The following is a 20,595-nucleotide window of genomic DNA, read 5'->3' as shown; positions in this document are numbered from 1 at the left end:
CTCCAGCTGTATATAATATATATATACAGTGCCTTGCGAAAGTATTCGGCCCCCTTGAACTTTGCGAACTTTTTGCCACATTTCAGGCTTCAAACATAAAGATATAAAACTGTTTTTTTGTGAAGAATCAACAACAAGTGGGACACAATCATGAAGTGGAACGACATTTATTGGATATTTCAAACTTTTTTAACAAATCAAAAACTGAAAAATTGGGCGTGCAAAATTATTCAGCCCCCTTAAGTTAATACTTGGACAGAGTCTCCCACCTCAGCTGTAGATCTCTGCAGTTCATCCAGAGTGATCATGGGCCTCTTGGCTGCATCTCTGATCAGTCTTCTCCTTGTATGAGCTGAAAGTTTAGAGGGACGGCCAGGTCTTGGTAGATTTGCAGTGGTCTGATACTCCTTCCATTTCAATATTATCGCTTGCACAGTGCTCCTTGGGATGTTTAAAGCTTGGGAAATCTTTTTGTATCCAAATCCGGCTTTAAACTTCTTCACAACAGTATCTCGGACCTGCCTGGTGAGTTCCTTGTTCTTCATGATGCTCTCTGCGCTTTTAACGGACCTCTGAGACTATCACAGTGCAGGTGCATTTATACGGAGACTTGATTACACACAGGTGGATTGTATTTATCATCATTAGTCATTTAGGTCAACATTGGATCATTCAGAAATCCTCACTGAACTTCTGGAGAGAGTTTGCTGCACTGAAAGTAAAGGGGCTGACTAATTTTGCACGCCCAATTTTTCAGTTTTTGATTTGTTAAAAAAGTTTGAAATATCCAATAAATGTCGTTCCACTTCATGATTGTGTCCCACTTGTTGTTGATTCTTCACAAAAAAATACAGTTTTATATCTTTATGTTTGAAGCCTGAAATGTGGCAAAAGGTCGCAAAGTTCAAAGGGGCCAAATACTTCCGCAAGGCACTGTAGTATATCCGGTTACTAGTCCAACACTCAATATATAAACATAATGTATGAACAGGTTTCTCCAGGATTCCAGCACCATCTGTATATAATATATAAACATCATATATAAACAGGTCTCTCCAGGGTCACAGCTCCAGCTGTATAAAATATATAAACATCATATATAAACAGGTCTCTCCAGGATCACAGCTCCAGCTGTATATAATATATAAACAGGTCTCTCCAGGATCACAGCTCCAGCTGTATATAATATATAAACATCATATATAAACAGGTCTCTCCAGGATCACAGCTCCAGCTGTATATAATATATAAACAGGTCTCTCCAGGATCACAGTTCCAGCTGTATATGATATATCTGCTGCCTGTGACTGGAACGAATTGCAAAAATCGCTGAAGTTGGAGACTTTTATCTCCCTCACCAACTTCAAACATCAGCTATCTGAGCAGCTAACCGATCGCTGCAGCTGTACATAGTCTATTGGTAAATAGCCCACCCTTTTTCACCTACCTCATCCCCATACTGTTTTTATTTATTTACTTTTCTGCTCTTTTGCACACCAATATCTCTACCTGTACATGACCATCTGATCATTCATCACTCCAGTGTTAATCTGCAAAATTGTAATTATTTGCCTACATCCTCATGCCTTTTGCACACATTGTATATAGACTCCCCCTTTGTTTTCTACTGTGTTATTGACTTGTTAATTGTTTACTCCATGTGTAACTCTTTGTTGTCTGCTCACACTGCTATGCTTTATCTTGGCCAGGTCGCAGTTGCAAATGAGAACTTGTTCTCAACTAGCCTACCTGGTTAAATAAAGGTGTTCTCAACTAGCCTACCTGGTTAAATAAAGGTGTTCTCAACTAGCCTACCTGGTTAAATAAAGGTGTTCTCAACTAGCCTACCTGGTTAAATAAAGGTGTTCTCAACTAGCCTACCTGGTTAAATAAAGGTGTTCTCAACTAGCCTACCTGGTTAAATAAAGGTGTTCTCAACTAGCCTACCTGGTTAAATAAAGGTGTTCTCAACTAGCCTACCTGGTTAAATAAAGGTGTTCTCAACTAGCCTACCTGGTTAAATAAAGGTGTTCTCAACTAGCCTACCTGGTTAAATAAAGGTGTTCTCAACTAGCCTCCCTGGTTAAATAAAGGTGTTCTCAACTAGCCTCCCTGGTTAAATAAAGGTGTTCTCAACTAGCCTCCCTGGTTAAATAAAGGTGTTCTCAACTAGCCTCCCTGGTTAAATAAAGGTGTTCTCAACTAGCCTCCCTGGTTAAATAAAGGTGTTCTCAACTAGCCTACCTGGTTAAATAAAGGTGTTCTCAACTAGCCTACCTGGTTAAATAAAGGTGTTCTCAACTAGCCTACCTGGTTAAATAAAGGTGTTCTCAACTAGCCTACCTGGTTAAATAAAGGTGTTCTCAACTAGCCTACCTGGTTAAATAAAGGTGTTCTCAACTAGCCTCCCTGGTTAAATAAAGGTGTTCTCAACTAGCCTACCTGGTTAAATAAAGGTGTTCTCAACTAGCCTACCTGGTTAAATAAAGGTGTTCTCAACTAGCCTACCTGGTTAAATAAAGGTGTTCTCAACTAGCCTACCTGGTTAAATAAAGGTGTTCTCAACTAGCCTACCTGGTTAAATAAAGGTGTTCTCAACTGGCCTACCTGGTTAAATAAAGGTGTTCTCAACTAGCCTCCCTGGTTAAATAAAGGTGTTCTCAACTAGCCTACCTGGTTAAATAAAGGTGTTCTCAACTAGCCTCCCTGGTTAAATAAAGGTGTTCTCAACTAGCCTACCTGGTTAAATAAAGGTGAAATAAAATAAAATAAATAAAATAAAAAATAAACAGGTCTCTCCAGGATCAAATCAAATCAAATCTAATTTTATTTGTCACATACACATGGTTAGCTGATGTTAATGCGAGTGTAGCGAAATGCTTGTGCTTCTAGTTCCGACAATGCAGTAATAACGAACAAGTAATCTAACTAACAATTCAAAAAAAAAACTACTGTCTTATACACAGTGTAAGGGGATAAAGAATATGTACATAAGGATATATGAATGAGTGATGGTACAGAGCAGCATAGGCAAGATACAGTAGATGATATCGAGTACAGTATATATATATGAGATGAGTATGTAAACCAAGTGGCATAGTTAAAGTGGCTAGTGATACATGTATTACATAAGGATGCCGTCAATGTATTACATAAGGATGCAGTCGATGATATAGAGTACAGTATCTACGTATGCCTATGAGATGAATAATGTAGGGTAAGTAACATTATATAAGGTAGCATTGTTTAAAGTGGCTAGTGATATATTTACATCATTTCCCATCAATTCCCATGATTAAAGTGGCTGGAGTAGAGTCAGTGTCATTGACAGTGTGTTGGCAGTAGCCACTCAATGTTAGTGGTGGCTGTTTAACAGTCTGATGGCCTTGAGATAGAAGCTGTTTTTCAGTCTCTCGGTCCCAGCTTTGATGCACCTGTACTGACCTCGCCTTCTGGATGACAGCGGGGTGAACAGGCAGTGGCTCGGGTGGTTGATGTCCTTGATGATCTTTATGGCCTTCCTGTAGCATCGGGTGGTGTAGGTGTCCTGGAGGGCAGGTAGTTTGCCACCGGTGATGCGTTGTGCAGACCTCACTACCCTCTGGAGAGCCTTACGGTTGAGGGCGGTGCAGTTGCCATACCAGGCGGTGATACAGCCCGCCAGGATGCTCTCGATTGTGCATCCGTAGAAGTTTGTGAGTGCTTTTGGTGACAAGCCAAATTTCTTCAGCCTCCTGAGGTTGAAGAGGCGCTGCTGCGCCTTCCTCACGATGCTGTCTGTGTGAGTGGACCAATTCAGTTTGTCTGTGATGTGTATGCCGAGGAACTTAAAACTTGCTACCCTCTCCACTACACAACTCCAGCTGTATTTAATATATAAACAGGTCTCTCCAGGATCACAGCTCCAGCTGTATATAATATATGAACATCATATATAAACAGGTCTCTCCAGGATCTAGCTGGTCTGTCATAATATAATAGAGGCAGTAGATCTAGCTGGTCTGTCATAATATAATAGAGGCAGTAGATCTAGCTGGTCTGTCGTAATATAATAGAGGCAGTAGATCTAGCTGGTCTGTCGTAATATAATGGAGACAGTAGATCTAGCTGGTCTGTCATAATATAACTGACACAATAGATCTAGCTGGTCTGTCATAATACAATAGAAACAATAGATCTAACTGGTCTGTCATAATATAATAGAGATGGTAGATCTAGCTGGTCTGTCATAATATAATAGAGACAGTAGTTCTAGCTGGTCTGTCATAATATAATAGAGACAGTAGATCTAGCTGGTCTGTCATAATATAATAGAGACAGTAGATCTACCTGGTCTGTCATAATATAATAGAGATGGCAGATCTAGCTGATCTGTCATAATATAATAGAGACAGTAGATCTAGCTGGTCTGTCATAATATAATAGAGACAATAGATCTAGCTGGTCTGTCATAATATAATAGAGACAATAGATCTAGCTGGTCTGTCATAATATAACTGAGACAATAGATCTAGCTGGTCTGTCGTAATATATTAGAGACGGTAGATCTAGCTGGTCTGTCATAATGTAACTGAGACAATAGATCTAGCTGGTCTGTCATAATATAATAGAGACGGTAGATCTAGCTGGTCTGTCATAATATAATAGAGACAATAGATCAAGCTGTTATGTCATAATACAATAGAGACAATAGATCTTGCTTGTCTGTCATAATATTATAGAGACAGTAGATCTAGCTGGTCTGTCATAATATAATAGAGACAGTAGGTCTAGCTGGTCTGTAATAATATAATAGAGACAATAGATATAGCTGGTCTGTCATAATATAATGGAGACAGTAGATATAGCTGGTCTGTCATAATATAACTGAGACAAAAGATCTTGCTGGTCTGTCATAATATAATGGAGACGGTAGATCTTGCTGGTCAATCATAATATAATAGAGACAGTAGATCTAGCTGGTCTGTCACAATATAATAGAGACAGTAGATCTAGCTGGTCTGTCACAATATAATAGAGACAGTAGATCTAGCTGGTCTGTCATAATATATTAGAGACAGTAGATCGAGCTGGTTCGTCATAATATAATAGAGACAGTAGATCTAGCTGGTCTGTCATAATATAATAGAGACAGTAGAACTAGATGGTCTGTCATAATATAATAGAGACAGTAGATCTAGCTTGTCTGCCATAATACAATAGAGACAGTAGATCTAGCTGGTCTGTCATAATACAATAGAGACAGTAGATCTAGCTGGTCTGTCATAATATAATAGAGACAGTAGATCTAGCTGGTCTGTCATAATACAATAGAGACAGTAGATCTAGCTGGTCTGTCATAATATAATAGAGACAGTAGATCTAGCTGATCTGTCATAATACAATAGAGACAGTAGATCTAGCTGGTCTGTCATAATATAATAGAGACAGTAGATCTAGCTGGTCTGTCACATATATTAGAGACAGTAGATCTAGCTGGTCTGTCATAATTTAAAAGAGACATTAGATCTAGCTGGTCTGTCATAATATATTAGAGACAGTAGATCGAGCTGGTTCGTCATAATATAATAGAGACAGTAGATCTAGGTGGTCTGTCATAATATAATAGAGACAGTAGATCTAGCTGGTCTATCATAATTTAATAGAGACAGTAGATCTAGCTGGTCTGACATAATATAATAGAGACAGTAGATCAAGCTGGTCTTTCATAATGTAATAGAGACAGTAGATCTAGCTGGGCTGTCATAATATAATAGAGACAGTAGATCTAGCTGTTCTGTCATAATATAATAGAGACAGTAGATCTTGCTGGTCTTGAATTGTCGGCGGTAGTTGTCATGCATGCCGATGCAATAGTTTTACAACTCCAGGGGTCAATGCCGTCATCTTTGATTACCTCTTCTCTGAATCTGAGGCATCCTTCACACAGGTTAACCACGTCATTGTCACAATATAATTCCATCTCTTCATGGAAATCAAAGGTGCTATGACGTACTGTCTCATTCCATGTCATGAATCTCTCTCGCTCTTTTGTAGACATTTGTACATTTTGGGGCTGGGCATAAGATCCTATATAATGTTGATTCTCCTCAGATTTGAAGAAATGAGGAAATCAACCTTTCAGTGTTTTCAAAACCCAAGGCCTCAGGCATTTGAGCCAATCTTATGGATAAGAAACTTAAACTGTCAATATATCTCTGGTTGAAGGCGGGGTCTACAAAACACAAGATTTTACTACCTTGGCCTATGACCCTGGGTGCAATGCCTTGTTGTATCAAGGGGTTCAAAAGAAGATAAGAATCATAGGCACTAGAATTGTGAGCTATGAAAAAGCAAAGGTTTTGTACTGAGGTTTACGGAAATGTTTGAGAAAGTGTAGTGCACAATTTAGGCCCTCTGCCGACCACTTTTCCCCCTTGAAAGTCATGGTATATACACAAAAATAGGCAAATGAACCCCTGATTCCTGATCAATGTAATAAAACACATATTTCTCTGAATGTTCATCTTCAGCCAAAGGGCTGAATATAACACTCATGTGCCTCATCTTGAACCAGAACAGTGTCTCTGCTTTTCAAGCCCCTTCACAGATCATCAGTGTAGGATACCACATACCTTTACAGATCACCAGTGTAGGATACCACATACCTTTACAGATCACCAGTGTAGTATACCACATACCTTTACAGATCATCAGTGTAGTATACCACATACCTTTACAGACAGGGCAGTGTAGGAAACCACATACCTTTACAGATCACCAGTGTAGGAAACCACATACCTTTACAGATCACCAGTGTAGGAAACCACATACCTTTACAGATCACCAGTGTAGGATACCACATACCTTTACAGATCATCAGTGTAGGATACCACATACCTTTACAGACAGGGCAGTGTAGGAAACCACATACCTTTACAGACAGGGCAGTGTAGGAAACCACATACCTTTCAGATCATCAGTGTAGTATACCACATACCATTACAGATCACCAGTGTAGGATACCACATACCTTTACAGATCATCAGTGTAGTATACCACATACCATTACAGACAGGACAGTGTAGGAAACCACATACCTTTACAGACAGGGCAGTGTAGGATCCCACATATGTGAGGTTGGGGGTGGTCTATTTGAAGGTTGGGGGTTGTCCATTTAAGGTTATAATTGGCATTTTGGACATTTCTTGTTAATGTCACAACTGCTTACAGATTTACAAGCCTTGGGATACCATGTTTCAATGTTGTGTTTTCCGTACACGTAGAAGGATCGACATGTACGATAACAATCCTCACATGGTGTTAGATGTAAGGGCAGCATTGGACATGATCATCCTGACATATTGAACAGTTATGCTGACCAGAGTGCCCCCCCCTGTCTGGTGTACCCTGACATATTGAACAGTTATGCTGACCAGAGTCCCCACCCCTGTCTGGTGTATCCTGACATATTGAACAGTTATACTCACCAGAGTGCCACCCCCTCCCCCCTGTCTGATGTAGCCTGACATACTGAACAGTTATACTGACCAGAGTGCCCCTCCCCCTGTCTGGGGTAGCCTTAGCATCATTGACATTAACTGCATTGAATGTATCAATCTGTTTAGATGTTTGACTCTATGTCATCAGCGTCCTGTTCCTCCTCTTCCTTTATGTTTGTATAGGCCTGGGAGGAGTCTGAAAGAAGAATAAATACAAAATAGTGAATTAAAAATAAAATATATATAATATATTAAATAGCCAACAATATTAAAAAAGAGAAAAAGATATTTTTTTTTAACTGTACATTTCAAATCTATTAATATATTAACACAGTTCTCACTGTTTTTAGTTAAATTACCTTTGGTTGTTCGATGTGTTTCCTATCCCGTTGTCCTCTTGATGTATAGACTCTGCATGATTCGTTAAGGAGCCAAAAAAAATACCAAAAATAAAACATTAATTGAAATTGTTTTAACACTATCTCTCAATAAAATTATAACGGTAATAAAAAGTGTTCATACCGTAGCCGTAGAGAGCTAGAACTGTGTTCATACCGTAGCTGTAGAGAGCTATAACTGTGTTCATACCGTAGCCGTAGAGAGCTATAACTGTGTTCATACCGTAGTCGTAGAGAGCTATAACTGTGTTCATACCGTAGCCGTAGAGAGCTATAACTGTGTTCATACCGTAGCCGTAGAGAGCTATAACTGTGTTCATACCGTAGCCGTAGAGAGCTATAACTGTGTTCATACCGTAGCCGTAGAGAGCTATAACTGTGTTCATACTGTAGCCGTAGAGAGCTATAACTGTGTTCATGCCGTAGTCGTAGAGAGCTAGAACTGTGTTCATACCGTAGCCGTAGAGAGCTATAACTGTGTTCATGCCGTAGTCGTAGAGAGCTAGAACTGTGTTCATACCATAGCCGTAGAGAGCTATACCTGTGTTCATACCGTAGCCGTAGAGAGCTATAACTGTGTTCATACCGTAGTCGTAGAGAGCTATAACTGTGTTCATACCGTAGTCATAGAGAGCTATAACTGTGTTCATACCGTAGCCGTAGAGAGCTATAACTGTGTTCATACCGTAGCCGTAGAGAGCTATAACTGTGTTCATACCGTAGAGAGCTATAACTGTGTTCATACCGTAGAGAGCTATAACTGTGTTCATACCGTAGCTGTAGAGAGCTATAACTGTGTTCATACCGTAGCCGTAGAGAGCTATAACTGTGTTCATACTGTAGCCGTAGAGAGCTATAACTGTGTTCATACCGTAGCCGTAGAGAGCTATAACTGTGTTCATACCGTAGCCGTAGAGAGCTATAACTGTGTTCATACCGTAGCCGTAGAGAGCTATAACTGTGTTCATACCGTTGCCGTAGAGAGCTATAACTGTGTTCATACTGTAGCCGTAGAGAGCTATAACTGTGTTCATACCGTAGCCGTAGAGAGCTATAACTGTGTTCATACCGTTGCCGTAGAGAGCTATAACTGTGTTCGTACCGTAGCCGTAGAGATCTATAACTGTGTTCGTACCGTAGCCGTAGAGAGCTATAACTGTGTTCGTACCGTAGCCGTAGAGAGCTATAACTGTGTTCGTACCGTAGCCGTAGAGAGCTATAACTGTGTTCGTACCGTAGCCGTAGAGAGCTATAACTGTGTTCGTACCGTAGCCGTAGAGAGCTATAACTGTGTTCATACTGTAGCCGTAGAGAGCTATAACTGTGTTCATACCGTAGCCGTAGAGAGCTATAACTGTGTTCATACCGTAGCCGTAGAGAGCTATAACTGTGTTCATACCGTAGCCGTAGAGAGCTATAACTGTGTTCATACCGTTGCCGTAGAGAGCTATAACTGTGTTCATACTGTAGCCGTAGAGAGCCATAACTGTGTTCATACCGTAGCCGTAGAGAGCTATAACTGTGTTCGTACCGTAGCCGTAGAGAGCTATAACTGTGTTCATACCGTAGCCGTAGAGAGCTATAACTGTGTTCATACCGTAGCCGTAGAGAGCTATAACTGTGTTCATACCGTAGCCGTAGAGAGCTATAACTGTGTTCATACCGTAGCCGTAGAGAGCTATAACTGTGTTCATACCGTAGCCGTAGAGAGCTATAACTGTGTTCATACCGTAGCCGTAGAGAGCTATAACTGTGTTCATACCGTAGCCGTAGAGAGCTATAACTGTGTTCATACCGTTGCCGTAGAGAGCTATAACTGTGTTCATACCGTAGCCGTAGAGAGCTATAACTGTGTTCATACCGTAGCCGTAGAGAGCTATAACTGTGTTCATACCGTAGCCGTAGAGAGCTATAACTGTGTTCATACCGTAGCCGTAGAGAGCTATAACTGTGTTCATACCGTAGAGAGCTATAACTGTGTTCATACCGTAGAGAGCTATAACTGTGTTCATACCGTAGCCGTAGAGAGCTATAACTGTGTTCATACCGTAGCCGTAGAGAGCTATAACTGTGTTCATACCGTAGCCGTAGAGAGCTATAACTGTGTTCATACCGTAGCCGTAGAGAGCTATAACTGTGTTCATACCATTGCCGTAGAGAGCTATAACTGCGTTCATACCGTAGCCGTAGAGAGCTATAACTGTGTTCATACCGTAGCCGTAGAGAGCTATAACTGTGTTCATACCGTAGCCGTAGAGAGCTATAACTGTGTTCATACCGTAGCCGTAGAGAGCTATAACTGTGTTCATACCGTAGTCGTAGAGAGCTATAACTGTGTTCATACCGTAGCCGTAGAGAGCTATAACTGTGTTCATACCGTAGCCGTAGAGAGCTATAACTGTGTTCATACCGTAGCCGTAGAGAGCTATAACTGTGTTCATACCGTAGCCGTAGAGAGCTATAACTGTGTTCATACCGTAGAGAGCTATAACTGTTTTCATACCGTAGCCGTAGAGAGCTATAACTGTGTTCATACCGTAGCCGTAGAGAGCTATAACTGTGTTCATACCGTAGCTCTTGAATCCGTTTTCAGACCAGTCTGTCTTCTCGGGCAGTGGTGAAGCCGTTCGGTGTATTTGAGCTACAGTTCTGTGGAGCCTTGCTGGATAGGGTGCAGGTGCAGGAATATTCAACGAATAGCAGGGGCTGCTTGCTGGTGTGTAGATGTATGACAAAGAGTCAATTCATGGGTTGTTTTGGGTTATGTCAAAGCTGGCCGTACAGAACGGTAGAATATCGTCGTTTTCATTACCCTCGAAGTCATCCAATGGTAGAGCCCATAATGCCTCGGGTATATAGACGACCAATTCTTATTGCTTTTAGCCGCACCCTTATTCTACTCCTCCTATGTTCCTCTGGCGATGTAGAGGTGAATCCAGGCCCTGCAGTGCCTAGCTCCACTCCTATTCCCCAGGCGCTCTCTTTTGACGACTTCTGTAACCGTAATAGCCTTGGTTTCATGCATGTTAAAATTAGAAGCCTCCTCCCTAAGTTTGTTCTATTCACTGCTTTAGCACACTCTGCCAACCCGGACGTTCTAGCTGTGTCTGAATCCTGGCTTAGGAAGACCACCAAAAATTCTGAAATTTTAATTCCAAACTACAACATTTTCAGACAAGATAGAACTGCCAAAGGGGGCGGTGTTGCAATCTACTGGAAAGATAGCCTGCAGAGTTCTGTCCTACTATCCAGGCCTGTCCCCAAACAATTTGAACTTCTACTTTTAAAAATCCACCTCTCTAAAAACAAGTCTCTCAACGTTGCCGCCTGCTATAGACCTGCTATAGACCACCCTCTGCCCCCAGCTGTGCTCTGGACACCATATGTGAACTGATTGCCCCCCATCTATCTTCAGAGCTCGTGCTGCTAGGTGACCTAAATTGGAACATGCTTAACACCCCAGCCATCCTACAATCTAAACTTGATGCCCTCAATCTCACACAAATTATCAATGAACCTACCAGGTACCTCCCCAAAGCCTTAAACACGGGCACCCTCATAGATATCATCCTAACCAACTTGCCCTCTAAATACATCTCTGCTGTCTTCAACCAAGATCTCAGCGATCACTGCCTCATTGCCTGCATCCGTAGTGGGTCAGCGGTCAAACGACCTCCACTCATCACTGTAAAATGCTCCCTGAAACACTTCAGCGAGCAGGCTTTTCTAATCGACCTGGCCGGGGTATCCTGGAAGGATATTGATCTCATCCCGTCAGTAGAGGATGCCTGGATATTTTTTTTAAATGCCTTCCTAACCATCTTAAATAAACATGCCCCATTCAAGAAATTTAGAACCAGAAACAGATATAGCCCTTGGTTCTGTCCAGACCTGACTGCCCTTAACCAACACAAAAACATCCTATGGCGTTCTGCATTAGCATCGAACAGCCCCCGTGATATGCAGCTGATCAGGGAAGCATGAAACCATTATACACAGGCAGTTAGAAAAGCCAAGGCTAGCTTTTTCAAGCAGAAATTTGCTTCCTGCAACACTAACTCTGGGACACTGTAAAGTCCATGGAGAATAAGAACACCTCCCAGCTGCCCACTGCACTGAAGATAGGAAACACTGTCACCACTGATAAATCCACCATAATTGAGAATTTCAATAAGCATTTTTCTACGGCTGGCCATGCTTTCCACCTGGCTACTCCTACCCCGGTCAACAGCACTGCACCCCCAACAGCAACTCGCCCAAGCCTTCCCCATTTCTCCTTCTCCCAAATCCGTTCAGCTGATGTTCTGAAAGAGCTGCAAAATCTGGACCCCTACAAATCAGCCGGGCTAGACAATCTGGACCCTTTCTTTCTAAAATTATCTGCCGAAATTGTTGCCACCCCTATTACTAGCCTGTTCAACCTCTCGTGTCGTCTGAGATTCCCAAAGATTGGAAAGCAGCTGCGGTCATCCCCCTCTTCAAAGGGGGGGACACTTGACCCAAACTGCTACAGACCAAAATCTATCCTACCATGCCTTTCTAAGGTCTTCGAAAGCCAAGTCAACAAACAGATTACCGACCATTTCGAATCTCACCATACCTTCTCTGCTATGCAATCTGGTTTCAGAGCTGGTCATGGGTGCACCTCAGCCACGCTCAAGGTCCTAAACGATATCTTAACCGCCATCGATAAGAAACATTACTGTGCAGCCGTATTCATTGATCTGGCCAAGGCTTTCGACTCTGTCAATCACCACATCCTCATCGGCAGACTCGACAGCCTTGGTTTCTCAAATGATTGCCTCGCCTGGTTAACCAACTACTTCTCTGATAGAGTTCAGTATGTCAAATCAGAGGGTCTGCTGTCCGGACCTCTGGCAGTCTCTATGGGGGTGCCACAGGGTTCAATTCTTGGACCGACTCTCTTCTCTGTATACATCAATGAGGTCGCTCTTGCTGCTGGTGAGTCTCTGATCCACCTCTACGCAGACGACACCATTCTGTATACTTCCGGCCCTTCTTTGGACACTGTGTTAACAACCCTCCAGGCAAGCTTCAATGCCATACAACTCTCCTTCCGTGGCCTCCAATTGCTCTTAAATACAAGTAAAACTAAATGCATGCTCTTCAACCGATCGCTACCTGCACCCACCCGCCTGTCCAACATCACTACTCTGGACGGCTCTGACTTAGAATACGTGGACAACTACAAATACTTAGGTATCTGGTTAGACTGTAAACTCTCCTTCCAGACCCATATCAAACATCTCCAATCCAAAGTTAAATCTAGAATTGGCTTCCTATTTCGCAACAAAGCATCCTTCACTCATGCTGCCAAATACACCCTTGTAAAACTGACCATCCTACCAATCCTCGACTTTGGTGATGTCATTTACAAAATAGCCTCCAATACCCTACTCAACAAATTGGATGCAGTCTATCACAGTGCAATCCGTTTTGTCACCAAAGCCCCATATACTACCCACCATTGCGACCTGTACGCTCTCGTTGGCTGGCCCTCGCTTCATACTCGTCGCCAAACCCACTGGCTCCATGTCATCTACAAGACCCTGCTAGGTAAAGTCCCCCCTTATCTCAGCTCGCTGGTCACCATAGAATCTCCCACCTGTAGCACACGCTCCAGCAGGTATATCTCTCTAGTCACCCCCAAAACCAATTCTTTCTTTGGCCGCCTCTCCTTCCAGTTCTCTGCTGCCAATGCCTGGAACGAACTACAAAAATCTCTGAAACTGGAAACACTTATCTCCCTCACTAGCTTTAAGCACCAACTGTCAGAGCAGCTCACAGATTACTGCACCTGTACATAGCCCACCTATAATTCAGCCCAAACAACTACCTCTTTCCCTACTGTATTTAATAAATTTATTTATTTTGCTCCTTTGCACCCCATTATTTTTATTTTCTACTTTGCACATTCTTCCATTGCAAAACTACCATTCCAGTGTTTTACTTGCTATATTGTATTTACTTTGCCACCATGGCCTTTTTTGCCTTTACCTCCCTTCTCACCTCATTTGCTCACATTGTATATAGACTTGTTTATACTGTATTATTGACTGTATGTTTGTTTTACTCCATGTGTAACTCTGTGTCGTTGTATCTGTCGAACTGCTTTGCTTTATCTTGGCCAAGTCGCAATTGTAAATGATAACTTGTTCTCAACTTGCCTACCTGGTTAAATAAAGGTGAAATATATAAAATAAAATAAATATTATTGTCTGGGGGCTGTCCGCTGTAAACACAAGATTAGGTTTTTAAAATAGTGTGCACACTTTGTTTAATGCTTAATGAGATTATTACGTATTTTATTTTTGGACTGACCTGAAATATCTTGAGGGACTGAGTTAAGATTCACTGGCGTTCAGTTGTTCTTCAAAATTGTCATCTTCCATAGTTATAACTTCTGATGGTTGATGATCCAAATCAATTATTGCAGGTAACAGCTGTGTAAATGCCGGGTATCCTAATGTTGCTACAAGCTCCTCCCTGGCGTCTCGATTGCTTTCGCTGTTCCTGTTCCCTCCGGGCTCCCTCCTGTAGGTCAACAAGCAATTTTAAATGAAAAAGTCATGTAATGTTTGGTTATGTAACTGAACAACCAGTAGGGGGTGCCATTGCTCCATTGTTTTGCACCAGCCTCTCTGAGTTAGTGATTGGTATTTAACCGCCTAATAAATGTGTTTATCCAAAATATTTAGGGCAGTAAACCCCTACGTAGACTAGGTTTTATCCTAAACATTTTAGGTTAAACCCCTATGTAGACTCTAGGTTAAACCCCTATGTAGACTCTAGGTTAAACCCCTATGTAAGGGCTGATTTCAAGGTTTTACTGCTAACCTACAAAGCATTACATGGGCTTGCTCCTACCTATCTCTCTGATTTGGTCCTGCCGTACATACCTGCACGTACGCTACGGTCACAAGACGCAGGTCTCCTAATTGTCCCTAGAATTTCTAAGCAAACAGCTGGAGGCAGGGCTTTCTCCTATAGAGCTCCATTTTTATGGAACGGTCTGCCTACCCATGTCAGAGACGCAAACTCGGTCTCAACCTTTAAGTCTTTACTGAAGACTCATCTCTTCAGTGGGTCATATGATTGAGTGTAGTCTGGCCCAGGAGTGGGAAGGTGAACGGAAAGGCTCTGGAGCAACGAACCGCCCTTGCTGTCTCTGCCTGGCCGGCTCCCCTCTTTCCACTGGGATTCTCTGCCTCTAACCCTATTACGGGGGCTGAGTCACTGGCTTGCTGGGGCTCTCTCATGCCGTCCCTGGAGGGGGTGCGTCACCTGAGTGGGTTGATTCACTGTTGTGGTCATCCTGTCTGGGTTGGCGCCCCCCCCTTGGGTTGTGCCGTGGCGGAGATCTTTGTGGGCTATACTCGGCCTTGTCTGGTGGTTGAAGATATCCCTCTAGTGGTGTGGGGGCTGTGCTTTGGCAAAGTGGGTGGGGTTATATCCTTCCTTTTTGGCCCTGTCCGGGGGTGTCCTCGGATGGGGCCACAGTGTCTCCTGACCCCTCCTGTCTCAGCCTCCAGTATTTATGCTGCAGTAGTTTGTGTCGGGGGGCTGGGGTCAATTTGTTATATCTGGAGTACTTCTCCTGTCCTATTCGGTGTCCTGTGTGAATCTAAGTGTGCGTTCTCTAATTCTCTCCTTCTCTCTTTCTTTCTCTCTCTCGGAGGACCAGAGCCCTAGGACCATGCTCCAGGACTACCTGACATGATGACTCCTTGCTGTCCCCAGTCCACCTGGCCATGCTGCTGTTCCAGTTTCAACTGACCTGAGCCCTAGGACCATGCCCCAGGACTACCTGACATGATGACTCCTTGCTGTCCCCAGTCCACCTGGCCATGCTGCTGCTCCAGTTTCAACTTCCACCTGACTGTGCTGCTGCTCCAGTTTCAACTGTTCTGCCTTATTATTATTCGACCATGCTGGTCATTTATGAACATCTTGGCCATGTTCTGTTATAATCTCCACCCGGCACAGCCAGAAGAGGACTGGCCACCCCACATAGCCTGGTTCCTCTCTAGGTTTCTTCCTAGGTTTTGGCCTTTCTAGGTAGTTTTTCCTAGCCACCGTGCTTCTACACCTGCATTGCTTGCTGTTTGGGGTTTTAGCCTGGGTTTCTGTACAGCACTTTGAGATATCAGCTGATGTACGAAGGGCTATATAAATACATTTGATTTGATTTGATTTGAATAAATTTGATTTGAAATTTGATTTGATGTAGACTCTAGGTTAAACCCCTATGTAGACTCTAGGTTAAACCCCTATGTAGACTCTAGGTTAAACCCCTATGTAGACTCTAGGTTAAACCCCTATATAGGCTCTAGGTTAAACCCCTATGTAGGCTCTAGGTTAAACCCCTATGTAGGCTCTAGGTTAAACCCCTATGTAGGCTCTAGGTTAAACCCCTATGTAGGCTCTAGGTTAAACCCCTATGTAGGCTCTAGGTTAAACCCCTATGTAGGCTCTAGGTTAAACCCCTATGTAGGCTCTAGGTTAAACCCCTATGTAGACTCTAGGTTAAACCCCTATGTAGGCTCTAGGTTAAACCCCTATGTAGGCTCTAGGTTAAACCCCTATGTAGACTCTAGGTTAAACCCCTATGTAGACTCTAGGTTAAACCCCTATGTAGACTCTAGGTTAAACCCCTATGTAGGCTCTAGGTTAAACCCCTATGTAGACTCTAGGTTAAACCCCTATGTAGACTCTAGGTTAAACCCCTATGTAGACTCTAGGTTAAACCCCTATGTAGGCTCTAGGTTAAACCCCTATGTAGGCTCTAGGTTAAACCCCTATGTAGGCTCTAGGTTAAACCCCTATGTAGGCTCTAGGTTAAACCCCTATGTAGACTCTAGGTTAAACCCCTATGTAGGCTCTAGGTTAAACCCCTATGTAGGCTCTAGGTTAAACCCCTATGTAGGCTCTAGGTTAAACCCCTATGTAGACTCTAGGTTAAACCCCTATGTAGACTCTAGGTTAAACCCCTATGTAGACTCTAGGTTAAACCCCTATGTAGACTCTAGGTTAAACCCCTATGTAGACTCTAGGTTAAACCCCTATGTAGACTCTAGGTTAAACCCCTATGTAGGCTCTAGGTTAAACCCCTATGTAGGCTCTAGGTTAAACCCCTATGTAGGCTCTAGGTTAAACCCCTATGTAGACTCTAGGTTAAACCCCTATGTAGGCTCTAGGTTAAACCCCTATGTAGACTCTAGGTTAAACCCCTATGTAGACTCTAGGTTAAACCCCTATGTAGACTCTAGGTTAAACCCCTATGTAGGCTCTAGGTTAAACCCCTATGTAGGCTCTAGGTTAAACCCCTATGTAGACTCTAGGTTAAACCCCTATGTAGACTCTAGGTTAAACCCCTATGTAGACTCTAGGTTAAACCCCTATGTAGACTCTAGGTTAAACCCCTATGTAGGCTCTAGGTTAAACCCCTATGTAGACTCTAGGTTAAACCCCTATGTAGACTCTAGGTTAAACCCCTATGTAGGCTCTAGGTTAAACCCCTATGTAGGCTCTAGGTTAAACCCCTATGTAGACTCTAGGTTAAACCCCTATGTAGACTCTAGGTTAAACCCCTATGTAGACTCTAGGTTAAACCCCTATGTAGACTCTAGGTTAAACCCCTATGTAGACTCTAGGTTAAACCCCTATGTAGACTCTAGGTTAAACCCCTATGTAGACTCTAGGTTAAACCCCTATGTAGACTCTAGGTTAAACCCCTATGTAGACTCTAGGTTAAACCCCTATGTAGACTCTAGGTTAAACCCCTATGTAGACTCTAGGTTAAACCCCTATGTAGACTCTAGGTTAAACCCCTATGTAGACTCTAGGTTACACCCCTATGTAGACTCTAGGTTACACCCCTATGTAGACTCTAGGTTAAACCCCTATGTAGACTCTAGGTTACACCCCTATGTAGACTCTAGGTTAAACCCCTATGTAGGCTCTAGGTTAAACCACTATGTAGGCTCTAGGTTAAACCCCTATGTAGGCTCTAGGTTAAACCCCTATGTAGGCTCTAGGTTAAACCCCTATGTAGGCTCTAGGTTAAACCCCTATGTAGGCTCTAGGTTAAACCCCTATGTAGGCTCTAGGTTAAACCCCTATGTAGGCTCTAGGTTAAACCCCTATGTAGGCTCTAGGTTAAACCCCTATGTAGGCTCTAGGTTAAACCCCTATGTAGGCTCTAGGTTAAACCCCTATGTAGGCTCTAGGTTAAACCCCTATGTAGGCTCTAGGTTAAACCCCTATGTAGACTCTAGGTTAAACCCCTATGTAGGCTCTAGGTTAAACCCCTATGTAGGCTCTAGGTTAAACCCCTATGTAGGCTCTAGGTTAAACCCCTATGTAGACTCTAGGTTAAACCCCTATGTAGACTCTAGGTTAAACCCCTATGTAGACTCTAGGTTAAACCCCTATGTAGACTCTAGGTTAAACCCCTATGTAGGCTCTAGGTTAAACCCCTATGTAGACTCTAGGTTAAACCCCTATGTAGGCTCTAGGTTAAACCCCTATGTAGGCTCTAGGTTAAACCCCTATGTAGGCTCTAGGTTAAACCCCTATGTAGGCTCTAGGTTAAACCCTATGTAGACTCTAGGTTAAACCCCTATGTAGACTCTAGGTTAAACCCCTATGTAGACTCTAGGTTAAACCCCTATGTAGACTCTAGGTTAAACCCCTATGTAGACTCTAGGTTAAACCCCTATGTAGACTCTAGGTTAAACCCCTATGTAGACTCTAGGTTAAACCCCTATGTAGATTCTAGGTTAAACCCCTATATAGACTCTAGGTTAAACCCCTATGTAGGCTCTAGGTTAAACCCCTATGTAGGCTCTACTCTAGGTTAAACCCCTATGTAGGCTCTAGGTTAAACCCCTATGTAGGCTCTAGGTTAAACCCCTATGTAGACTCTAGGTTAAACCCCTATGTAGACTCTAGGTTAAACCCCTATGTAGGCTCTAGTTAAACCCTATGTAGGCTCTAGGTTAAACCCTATGTAGGCTCTAGGTTAAACCCCTATGTAGGCTCTAGGTTAAACCCCTATGTAGACTCTAGGTTAAACCCCTATGTAGGCTCTAGGTTAAACCCCTATGTAGGCTCTAGGTTAAACCCCTATGTAGGCTCTAGGTTTAAACCCCTATGTAGGCTCTAGGTTAAACCCCTATGTAGGCTCTAGGTTAAACCCCTATGTAGACTCTAGGTTAAACCCCTATGTAGGCTCTAGGTTAAACCCCTATGTAGGCTCTAGGTTAACCCCTATGTAGGCTCTAGGTTAAACCCCTATGTAGGCTCTAGGTTAAACCCCTATGTAGGCTCTAGGTTAAACCCCTATGTCGAGCTCTAGGTTAAACCCTATGTAGACTCCAGGTTAAACCCCTAGTAGACTCTAGGTTAAACCCCTATGTAGACTCTAGGTTAAACCCCTATGTAGACTCTAGGTTAAACCCCTATGTAGGCTCTAGGTTAAACCCCTATGTAGACTCTAGGTTAAACCCCTATGTAGACTCTAGGTTAAACCCCTATGTAGACTCTAGGTTAAACCCCTATGTAGGCTCTAGGTTAAACCCCTATGTAGACTCTAGGTTAAACCCCTATGTAGGCTCTAGGTTAAACCCCTATGTAGGCTCTAGGTTAAACCCCTATGTAGACTCTAGGTTAAACCCCTATGTAGGACTCTAGGTTAACCCCTATGTAGACTCTAGGTTAAACCCCTATGTAGACTCTAGGTTAAACCCTATGTAGACTCTAGGGTTAAACCCCTATGTAGACTCTAGGTTAAACCCCTATGTAGACTCTAGGTTAAACCCCTATGTAGACTCTAGGTTAAACCCCTATGTAGACTCTAGGTTAAACCCCTATGTAGACTCTAGGTTAAACCCCTATGTAGGCTCTAGGTTAAACCCCTATGTAGACTCTAGGTTAAACCCCTATGTAGACTCTAGGTTAAACCCCTATGTAGGCTCTAGGTTAAACCCCTATGTAGGCTCTAGGTTAAACCCCTATGTAGGCTCTAGGTTAAACCCCTATGTAGACTCTAGGTTAAACCCCTATGTAGGCTCTAGGTTAAACCCCTATGTAGACTCTAGGTTAAACCCCTATGTAGGCTCTAGGTTAAACCCCTATGTAGGCTCTAGGTTAAACCCCTATGTAGGCTCTAGGTTAAACCCCTATGTAGACTCTAGGTTAAACCCCTATGTAGGCTCTAGGTTAAACCCTATGTAGGCTCTAGGTTAAACCCCTATGTAGGCTCTAGGTTAAACCCCTATGTAGGCTCTAGGTTAAAGCCCTATGTAGACTCTAGGTTAAAGCCCTATGTAGACTCTAGGTTAAACCCCTATGTAGGCTCTAGGTTAAACCCCTATGTAGACTCTAGGTTAAACCCCTATGTAGACTCTAGGTTAAACCCCTATGTAGGCTCTAGGTTAAACCCCTATGTAGGCTCTAGGTTAAACCCCTATGTAGGCTCTAGGTTAAACCCCTATGTAGACTCTAGGTTAAACCCCTATGTAGGCTCTAGGTTAAACCCCTATGTAGACTCTAGGTTAAACCCCTATGTAGGCTCTAGGTTAAACCCCTATGTAGGCTCTAGGTTAAACCCCTATGTAGGCTCTAGGTTAAACCCCTATGTAGACTCTAGGTTAAACCCCTATGTAGGCTCTAGGTTAAACCCCTATGTAGGC

Source organism: Oncorhynchus kisutch, linkage group LG16 (genome assembly GCF_002021735.2).
Source record: "Oncorhynchus kisutch isolate 150728-3 linkage group LG16, Okis_V2, whole genome shotgun sequence".
NCBI classification, from domain to species: Eukaryota; Metazoa; Chordata; class Actinopteri; order Salmoniformes; family Salmonidae; genus Oncorhynchus; species Oncorhynchus kisutch.
This window is presented reverse-complemented; position numbering follows the sequence as displayed.